The sequence below is a fragment of the Heloderma suspectum genome, chromosome 3 (assembly GCF_057233095.1).
Source record: "Heloderma suspectum isolate Gila_16-S chromosome 3, 16-S_ref, whole genome shotgun sequence".
In the NCBI taxonomy this organism is placed as follows: Eukaryota; Metazoa; Chordata; class Lepidosauria; order Squamata; family Helodermatidae; genus Heloderma; species Heloderma suspectum.
The window spans coordinates 149,891,743-149,902,718 of NC_139460.1; the positions used below are offsets into that span (position 1 = coordinate 149,891,743).

At 45.7% G+C, this 10,976-nt stretch overlaps 1 long non-coding RNA gene across 1 annotated transcript; it reads left to right on the plus strand.

Annotated features, from left to right (window-relative positions):
* Positions 1-671: 671 nt before the first annotated feature.
* Positions 672-7,508, plus strand: LOC146350326 (uncharacterized). Its single transcript, XR_014788836.1, has 3 exons — positions 672-1,159; positions 5,641-5,837; positions 7,348-7,508. It is a non-coding gene; the product is annotated as an uncharacterized LOC146350326 (long non-coding RNA).
* Positions 7,509-10,976: the final 3,468 nt, after the last annotated feature.

Consider the following 10,976-nt stretch of genomic DNA (forward strand, 5'->3'; position numbering starts at 1 on the left):
AACCACTACCCCACACCTCTGTTATGAAACTCATGAAGAAAAAGAGACAGTATAATGGAAAGTTCTTTCTGAAGCAGTCACACTTCACTTGTACAAATGCAGCATGAAGGAAAAGATCAGCAACCTTCTCTTTGTTTGAATAAAAAGCACACTCTGCACATGCTCAGGGAATGGACAAAATGAGGAATAAACATACCAGGGGATATAAAGAACTATATTCTTCTAGTGTGTGTGTGTGTGATCTCCCTCAATCCAGCTGTTCCCCGGAACATGCCTCCCCATTCACCCAAGGGTCTTCTGAGATAACTAACAGGAGTTTTGCTAATGAGCTGGATGTGGAAATACAAAGCTGAGCTGGGGGCAAGTGGGGTGCTGACATGTGTAGGAGGAAGTTGCATTGAACTCAGTAAGACTTACTTCTGAGTAGACATGCACAGAGTTGGCTCTCCTCTCGATTTTAGCCTCACCATGTCACCAACAAGGCTGGATGTGGAAATAGAAAGCCTAGCAGGGGGAATAATACTCGTGCAGGGCTCCAGACCGGCATGGTCATTTTAAAAGGTTTTTTCTTTCTTTCTTTCTTTCAAACAGTGTTGCTTTAAGCAAAGAGTGCATCACTCAGGCACACCTAGGGCAGCCTTGTTTTGGGAAGCCCCTAGGAGGAGGAAGTGTTTTGGCTGAAAGTAAATGGAGACAGAGGATTTCAATTGAAAAAGAACACCCACAAACAAGGCAGTGAGCACAATTCATTAAAAAACAAGAACAAAAAAGTACGTATTTATTATTGGAATATACTACCTTGCATTTTTATTTATGAAAATTTCGCAACTCCGTGCGGATGACCAAAAAAAAAGCTGCATGACTGCTGGCTCCACAGGACCTCGTGGTGCCGTTCCACAGAGGATTCCATGGCACAGACTGAAGGGAATTTGATCCCATTTGAGTCAATTCTCTGACATCCCTAACCGCAAATCATGTCTGCTCTGCCTTTTAAGTTCAGAGTCACTCAGCCCAGCCAGCGATACGGCAATGGCGGCTGTATTGCTGGCACTACGGAGCCAGCCAGCAGCTCCAAGGAATTGCTGCAGAGCAGAGCCGGCCAGCGAGGATTCTGGGGGGAAGGATGGATTGCCTCCCCCCTCCCCCGCCAGAATGGCAGGTAAGTAATTCGTACATCCCTAGTTTTCCCTATTCTCAGATAACACCAGAAGAGGGAGGGGAAGTTGTGAGATAACAGCAGGAGAGCAGCAGCGTCATTTAAAGCTCCTGCAAAACCAGTGATTAAAGAAGAATGATTGTGCTAAAAAGCGTGGGTGTGAAGGTGGCCGGTATAGCTAACCTCCACACTACCTACAAGTGGATTCTGGATACCCAAGGGGTTTAAGGCTCATTTGGTGAAAGCAGCATAGTGGCAGTGGAAAAGGCCAAAGGAGCACACTATTTTGCCTGGGTTCCCTTCCATGTATGGAAGCGGGCATCACTGCTCCATGATAGCTTCTGTTGTAGATTTAATAACAATGACAAATAAATAAATAAATAAATCCTGTTAATAAAGTGAGTTTCCCATATGTGAGCACACTGGGCACTCAAATGGGAGAGGGGGTTGGTATGGATTCCCTGGAGCCGAGAAGGCACCAGTTTCATTTTTAAGAATCCCCCCCCCACACACACACACACATGAAGATGTCAGGGGTGAAGGATTATGCATGCGTACTGCTGCTTCATGCTTCCAGTGGATGCTTGAGGAATTCAATCTTTGTGACTTCTGATATGAGCTGACCTGATCCTCATTTGCAGAACAAATGTGCAGATTGGAACTTCCCAAATGTTCCAAATCACTTCTCAGCTCAAAATGTGTATCAACATGCATTTAAAAATGTGTATCTTCTTGAGAGAAAATATATTTAGAAATATTACTTTTACTGAAGAAAAGTAATATTAGAAATGCATGTTTTGAGAAGAACATGTTCAGAAATGTGTATTTTGAGAGAGAAATTTAAAATGTGTATTTAATGACATATGTAAATGAGAATTTGCAGGTGGATTAAAAAGAAACAAACACAATATTCAGATTATTGTGGAAATGGTACAGAACTGACTTATGGATAATCACATGCAAAAGTGACAGAGACTAGGAATAGATTTATTTGCCATCCCTAGTTGGGCAAACAAATAAGGGGGCAATCCTATGGCCACTAGTCAGTGGCTAGACAGCCATAGGATTGGTTGGTTCCCAGAGAACTGACCCCCACCCCTTCCTGTGCTGCCTCGTAGGCAGACGGATTGGCCCCCCACTCCGTGCTTATAAGAGCAGCATGGAGCGGGGGAAATGGGCCATTCCTGGGGGAAGGCCAGGGCAGGGAGGTTGGAAATGCTGGTACAACACTTCCTATGTGTCATCCAGCCACCACTTCCCACGCTTCAAGTTCCTGTGGCTAGACAGCCAAAATCAGCTGTCTTAAGCAGGGCAGGGAAGCGAGGAGGAGATCTGCTCCTCACCACTCCTCCTGCCCTGCACTGGTCACCCCCGGGGTCAGAGGCAACTGTCGATCCACATAGGATTGCTCCCTCCGGAGAATATGCAACAGAGAGAAGCTCACAAACAAAACTCCCTCAGCTAGCCACTTGCTTTGCTTCAAACTTAGACCCCAAATGGGGGAAGTAACTGATCTTGAAAGGTGCACATCCTTAGGCACAGGTACTCCCCCCCCGCCCCCATACGCCTTCAGTGGCGATGTGAGCATCCCCTTGGGTATGTAGTCCAAGTCCAATCCTTTGCGCCTTTAGGCTCTTCTCTTTCATCCATGGCTTTGGGGGTTGAAGAGGGAACAGGGAATTTTACTTACTCTTTGGTCCTGCAAGCCATTGACTGGGTTCACATGATCACCACAGCCCACTGAGGCTTAAATAAGCCATGGTGTGTTGTGGTGCATGCAGGGGTTGTTGAGGGTTAAAGAACCCTCAAATAACCCTAAAGCAGACCATGGGTTATTTGAGGGTTGTTCCCCCCTCCAACAACCCCTTCTGCCTGGGTTCAAATGATACAGCAAACCATGGCAACCCCCCACCGTGGGTTAAATATTCAGAATGCCACCAGCATGCACTGCAACCCACCATGGCTTAAATAAGGCACGATGGACTGTGGTGACTGTGCAGATCAGCCCAAGGTGTGTGGGGTGAAAGTCACTGGTGCTACAGACCCTTTGCTCAAGTGAGGAAGTGCCTGAGGACAAGTATCTTCCATGTGCAGCTCAAGCAAGGAGGCTCAAACAGGGATCCAGAGGCCTGACTCTATGGAACAAGTTCTGTGGTCTGCTGCTGCTGCTGCAGCCTCTCTAATCAGAGCTGATGTGTCCCACTCCCATCAACCGCACAGCAATGGCTTAGCTGAGGCAGCCATCTCCATAGCTGTAGCTAAATCCAGGGAGATTTGTTGCAGCCCCTCTGCTTCAGCTGGATGCTTCCCAACTCAAGTGATGGGGTTGCACCAGCTGACCCCAGACCCCAATTCATGGAGCCAAGAAGCATAACTAGGGTGAAGGATGAAGAAAGAATATCTTCTACTTTGATCTTACCCTCTCCCTCCCTACTTTGCAAATGTTTGTTGTGAATTCTCTCTTCTGTATATACTTGTCTATGTACTATCAGGATATTTATCAAGATCATAAATAGCAAGCACAGAGATAACTTTCTGAAATTTAAGACAAGTATTCCAAGGTTACTGGGAAACCTTACATGCTGTAGGTATGTAGACAAGTCTGAAATGATGATGATGATGATTCATTTTGCCCATGAAATCATTTAGTAGCTTCAGTTTAAGCAAGTACAGTCAGAGAGAGGGAATGGCCACCAATAAAGAACAAAGTCTACATAAAAGAGAAGGTGGTGGCTGTGTGGGGGAGATCTTTCTTTGTACACTTACAAATTTCCTCGCTTCATTGGTTAAGTAGCTGAGGCAAAATTTATAAAAATGAAGCATATTAAAGCAATACTGTTTAATGTAGTGTGCAGTCTGGCTAATGAATGTATACTGCTTAATGTTTATATATTCATCCATCATTTTAATCTAATTTTTCTCCATCCTCAAATAAAATGGCTTTTAAGGGTACCCGTCGGTAATTATTCAAACTAGGGATAAAATGAAATCTAAGTTTAATAATCACAAACATCAAATTTTCACATTCAGAAATCCAGTTTTCAAAAGTTTCAAGTCTTGGAAATAATAAGTGTGTTACTTTAAAACTCTGAAAAAAAGATTGTAAAAATATGCTTTGAAAGCTTTAACTTCTCAACATGCAGAATTTCAAGAGAGCAAGGATACTGAAACATAAGGCATGCCTTTTCAATGAAAACCAAGATTCTAATTGTGGTACAATATACAGCTCATCTAAATTATACAATATTAGTAGTCACTAGCAGAATTGAAACGGACTTACTAGCAAACTCTTTCAAGCTAGTTGGTCATATTATTACTAATAAATTAGTATTTTCATATCCATGCCTATCTCTAATCTATTATTAACTACTTTTCAATGCCTGCAGTATCTGTCTTGGCTTTTATTTCCCACCAATAACTGTCTTGGCTTACTTCCACACAGATAAATTAGCCTAAGAACAGGGCCATTTTACAGCCAGCATTGCACCTTTGTATGAATTCACATTACAGCAAATATGCATTATTCAGAATAGCAATGTTATTAGATAGTTGAAGGTGACAACAACATCTCATGATGGTGATTAACTACATGTGGGCTTACAATGATCTTATCCATAAAACAAGATGGAAAAATTATGAATAGATAATGATACAATAAAATGAACATCTGTATCAAAACATACATCCAAGAAATCACCAATGGGATTGCTGGGGGAGGGACAAAAAAAGTACTTCTTACATCCATGAGAGAACAGCACCCATTTATAATTGTGCAGTTTCCAACATCCATCCAAGTGGAATACCCATCAGGGCTGAAGTCTAGAGATATTGATTCTCTAACCCTGGACCATGACAGAGGTAGGGATGTCAGAGAATTCCGCCACGGATCTCAGTGAGTCCGAATGCCAGTGCATTCGGCCCCCCAAAATCTGTGGCAGAATGGCCTGCCACCCCCCCATCCCCCAAGGATCCCCCCCGGGACGATACTTACCTGGGGCAGATGTTCCGGGTGGCGGCAGCTCCGGCGGCGGCTTCGGCGGCGGCTTCAGCGGCGGCGGCTGGTCTTCCGACTGGCTGCCGCTGCCGCCATTTGCAGTCTTGTCTTTTTTTTTTTTTTACAGAGACGTGATAGGCTACGTAAGTCTTTACGTAGCCTATCATGTCTCTGTAAAAAAAAAAAAAGACAAAGAAAAACAAGGAATGCAAATGGCGGCGGCCATAGCCGCTGCTGCCATTTGCATATGCATTTTTTTTTTTTACCCAGACGTGATAGGCTATGTAAGTTTTTACGTAGCCTAAAAAAAGGCGTACGCAAATGGCGGCGGAGACTACGGCCGCCGCCATTTGCGTTCCTTATTTTTCTTCATCTTAGTCTATGTAAATATTTACGTAGACTAAGACGAAGAAAAATAAGGAACACAAATGGTGGCGGCTGTAGCCACCACCATTTGCGTACGTGTTTTTTTTTCTTCTTCCTTACCCAGAGCCCTCCGCGGCCGGAAATCCAGCTGTGGATGGCCCTGGCCTGGGCCTGGCCGGCTGCTCCATGGAGCCGCTGCGGAGCACAGCTGGCTTTTGAGGATTCCAGGGGGGAGGACCGGATCACCTCCCCCCTGTCAAGGATTCTGGGGGGAAGGGACGGAGCACCTTCCCCCCCACCACAAAGCAGATCTGCGAAACAGTAAGTGACTTTTGTACATTCCTAGACAAAGGAGGTCAAAGATGTAGTACATATGGTTCAGCTGCCTTTGTTCCCATTTCATTCTCCCACAACAAAACAATGCTGTGAAGTAGGCTAGGCTAAGTGATAGTGATTGGGTCAAAGTCGCCCAGGGAGCTACATGGTGAACTGAGGATATGAACATGGGTCTCCTCAGTCTTAGATCTGGTTCACACAATCACTGCTGCCCAGAGTGGCTTGTCTGTGGGACCTGGGAGAGCGTAGCATTGGGTGCTTGCTTGGAAATAGGGATGTACAAATTGTGCTCCTACCATCCCACTTGACTTCTGCAGTTTGCACCCCCCATCCCGTTCCACTGTCCACAAGCCCCTGGAATCCTCTGGGGGGTTTTCCACTTTGGAAATTATGTAAATAAATCTGTACTGACCCCCGAAATATCCTCCCCACCCAGCAGCCATTTGCCTCCATCCGCCATTCCACGAACTTCTGGGGGAACACTATTTTTTGTAAATGTTTCCGTATTTTCTTGTCAAGGTGGCAATTCCCCACGTAACTTCCATAATTATTGTGTTCCCGTAAATATTTATGTTTTTTCCCATTGGCCGGGATTGACCCTCACGTAACTTCCACCGCACTCGCCATTGTAATTGTTACTGCTTACATATTTTTTTCATTGGTGGGAATTCCCGCCCCCCCCCCATGTAACTTCTGCTGCACTCACCACTGCCATGACTATTGTGTATGTATTTTTCCCCTTGGCCAGAACTTTCCTGCTATCTTCGTAACTGTTTATGTATTTTTTCCCATGGCCAACATTTTTCCCACCCTCTGTGTGCTCCACCAGTCTTGTTTTCTCAAGCAGGGACTGTGATTTTATTAATTGCTGAGTATTTGTGGTTGATGTTCCTCATGTTTACTGGTCTTGTTAAAAACCCAGCGTCTCCTAAATAAAAAAAAAAATGGGGCTGCAGCTCCGCTTCCGCAAAATCTGTCGTAAATGTCCTGCTAACTTCCTGAATGTCATCTGCGTCTGCATGTGCATGGTGGTGGTTGTGTGGTTATTGTGTGTGTAGTTGTGCGGTGGCGGTTGTGCGTGTGCATGGTGGTGGTTCTCTGGTTATTATGTTTGTGTGTATAGTTGAGTGGTGGTTGTGCATGTGCATGGTTGTCTGGTGGTTTGTGTGTGTAGTTGAGTGGTGCTGTTTGGACTTTGGACAGACTGTTTGGACAAAAAAAATGGCTGCAGCAGTGTTTGGGAGGAGGTGGGGCTGGGAGGAGACCAAGGAGCCTGAACTGCAGCCAGCAGCAGGAAGAGGAGCAGCATCTGTGGAGGAAGGCCATCCGTCTTCCACAGATGAAGCCCCTCTTCTGGTACTCCTGAGGCATCTGCTGGGGGATGTCCAGAGGCTCAGCAGGACCTGTAAGTACTACAGAATGGCACCTGAGCTAACAACTCTGCCTACAAGATGCATATTACCATTGTGCTTTATTCTTCTCTTTCTACACACAGGTAATGATCTTCAAAGAAGGGTGGAGGCCATAGAGCAGGCACTACATCTCAACTGAGGCCTGCAGCCAGAGACCAATGTTACAATTGTTCTTGTGTTTTGTTCTGTTCTGTTCTGTTTGTTTATAAAGTTCTTTCTTAAAAAAAAGTTAACAATTTCTTGGTTCAAGTCCAGAGATATAATTTTTTTAATCTAGATCATTTTACACAATGAACTCTGAGTTTGCTTACTGTTAACCACCACAACAAGAATGCTTTCCAAGCCAAACAAGCCCAGCTGCTGTAAGCTTCCCTCATAGGGAGATGCTCAGCATCCCTGATGTTACGAAGTAATGCTTTATTTTACATGGAGGTGTATATCACATACATGTAAACTAAACACATACCAGAGGGATCTTTTCACATAGAACTCTCGGTGCTTAGGAAAACCCAAAAGCTGAGGGAGTCAGAGAGAGACCACAACAAGGTCTTTGAAAGCAATTCCTTGATTTATGAAAGAATTTAAAATGAATTAAAAGCACACATCAAGGGAATTAGAACTATACATACATTTGGGGAATCAGAATCATACTCACATTCAGAGGGATAAAGATGCACACATAAAGTCAATAGCAAAGTACACTGGGCTGCATAGAAAATTGTGTGTGTGTAGTAGGGAGGTACGCTGTATAGGCCGCCAGACACAGTCAGGCTGCACAACTGGACTCTGCATGTTGGTGTGAGTTATGCAAAGCACCGCCACATATTGCCACTGTTTTGGGCTCTGCCCAGGCCAGACAGGGACTGCTTGTTTGGACAAAACAAGAACAAGATGGCCATGGTGTGGAATATGTGCACTGCTGGTGGTACAACCACCACTCTGTGAGTTGCCTCTTCTACATGCACATTTGGAAATGGTGTTTTCTCTACCAATTGAAAATGTGCATGCACTTGGGGTCACACTCACACAATTCTGCCTCATTGTGCCTCAGAACTTTGGGTCACATTAGCAGCAGTATCATCATCAAAGGGGTCCTCCTCGTCACTTGATGACTGCTCTACTATGCTGACAATTTCAGCTGGTGGTGGTGGAGGGAGGTGCTGCTCAGGAATCCATTCCCTATTGGAATGTATGAAGGCAAGGGTGGAGACATGTTCTGGTGTGAGTCTACTTTGGCGGGTGGTGACAATGTTGCCAGTGGTGGAGAAAAGCCTTTCAGAGGCCACACTCGAGGGAGGGCAAGATAGATGCTAAATGGCAACTTTGGTCAGATATGGCCAAACTCCACATTTTGTGTCCCAGTATAGGAGAGAATCACTCTCTGGTCTGCTGTGCGTTTCCGAGAAACTGTCTCTGGCATAAGCTTCCAGTTTCTGGATAGCCATATCATTCATAAGCAGATCCTTTCCTGGCTCTTTCTGTACAGTTCTCCTGTACAGTTACACCAAGCTCCACTGCTATTGAGGAGTACAGGTAGAACTTTCCACGAGATGTCCCTGTATGTCGTGGTGGTGCAGCTGCTGCGGAGTCATTGCCCCTCCTGCTGGTGATGTTGCTGCTGCAGATATTATCTGTAGGGGAGGTAGTAGTCCTGCTAGCCTCACTCTTCCCCAGCTCCTTCTCATCCAGAACATCTCTCTTGTAGCACTCCATGATTTTCTCTGTCAAATAGGTTTTTAGACTTTGGAAGTCAAGGTTCTGGTTTTGCAGCACCTCCCTCGTTGTGCTATCCTGAAACTGCGGTTCAGTGAATGATGCAGCAATGTATTTCATGTCCCCCCTCATCAAAGTGATGTGTTAGTTGGTGCCAATCTCCAGCAGAAGGAATTCAGCAAGCCTAACTGCAGGATTGGGGACTTGACTGCACTGCCTACAGCAATGGTGCGCTTACAAAGCCCAGCACAGCATTTTCTCAGCACCCCCTCTATAATCTTCAGCACCGGTAGAACTTGGCCTAGTGTAGCATAGTCTGCACTCAGCAGTGTTGTGCATTCATCAAATATTTTTAAAATGTCAACCAGGTTTTGCATCAAGACCCACTGCTGTGGTGTGACAAAAAACTTGGAGTGGTGTTGTGTTTCTCAATAATGTAGTCTTTTATAGCAGCTCTCTGCTCACAGAGTCTCTGTAGCATATGCAATGTGCTGTTCCAGCGTGTGCACACATCCAAGAAGAATTTGTGTTGTGGCAGACCATGGCTATGTTGGATGGCGCCTATTGCCTCTATTGCTGAGCAGGATTGCCCGAAGTGGGTGCAAATGGATCAGGCCACCTTAAGTAGCTTGCCTGTTTTAGGAGATGCGTTGCTCAATCCTGAACGCACCACAAGGTTCAAACAGTGTGCAACACACTGAATGTGGTTTAGCTCTGCAATGAGGTCTGCTTTCAGGTAGTTGAAGGCATTATCTGTTGCTAAACAGCCCACTGTTAGATTTAAGGGGACAAATCAGGACTGAACAACACCACTGATTTTACTTAGCAGAAATGCTTTCTGCTGTGTGTGTCCCTGAGAACACTGTGAGGGCCAATGTTGCTGTTCTCTCTGAGTCAGTCTGCAGCTCGCATTGACAGATACACATTGTGCAGTGACACACAGATAAGACTTTGTTCGATTGCTTGTCCATGTGTCATTTGTTAGATGAATACTTCCTCCAACTATGCTTTTCAAATCCTGTTGGACCACCCTTCTGATTTCAGAAGCCAGGGCTGGAATGGCAATGCCACTAATGTAGTGAAGAGCAGGGACATCCCACCGAGGGCACAATTCCTTCACAAAGTCCCAGAAGGCCTCCTCTTCCACCATGGAGAAGGGCAGCATGCATTGAGCAATGAATTCTGTCAGGGCTCGATTCAGCCATGCTGCCTGGATGCTGTCAGATGGGAATTTCTGTGTCAGCATGAGGCATTTGTCCATTGACACCTGCCTCTTAGTTAAGTTGCCTTCTGTGCCCTTCTCAGCTGGACCACTTTGCATTAGGTCTTTGCAAGATGAGGCAAAGAAGGCGGTAATGCCTTTTTTGGATGGTTCTGAGAGGGACTTGCCTCTACTGTCTTTGGGCACAAGAAGCGCATGATGCACCTCCATGTGTCGCCCAATGGCAGACGTGCCACTCATCCACAGCCCCCTTCCTTCCCTAGCTGCAGATGGCCTCTACAAACATCACAGACCATGACATAATGGTCATTTTTTGAATATTTGAAGAAGCGCCACACATAGGAACTCACCCTGCCACCATCTTTTCTTTAGGGATGGCAGAGAATTCCGCACGGATCTTGGTGAGGCTGAATGCCAGTGCATTCAGCCCCCCAAAATCCATGGTGGAACGAAGCCCCCCTGCCCCCCATCCTGTGGAATGGGCCCGGAACAGATCCCCCAACCCACTACACGTGCGCGAAATGGAGCACTTACCTGCTGCCGTCTGCACCGACTAGCGAATGCCGGCCGCCTCTGCAGCCGCCATTCGCTTCCCCTTCATAGATGTGTTAGGCTATGTAAATACTTACACAGCCTATCACGGCTAACGCAGGGACACCTTTTGCAGGTGATAGGCTACATAAGTATTTACATAGCCTATCATGGCAAGGTAAAAAAAAAACCACGTACGCAAATGGTGGCGGCTATGGCAGCCGCCATTTGCATTTGCTTTTTTTT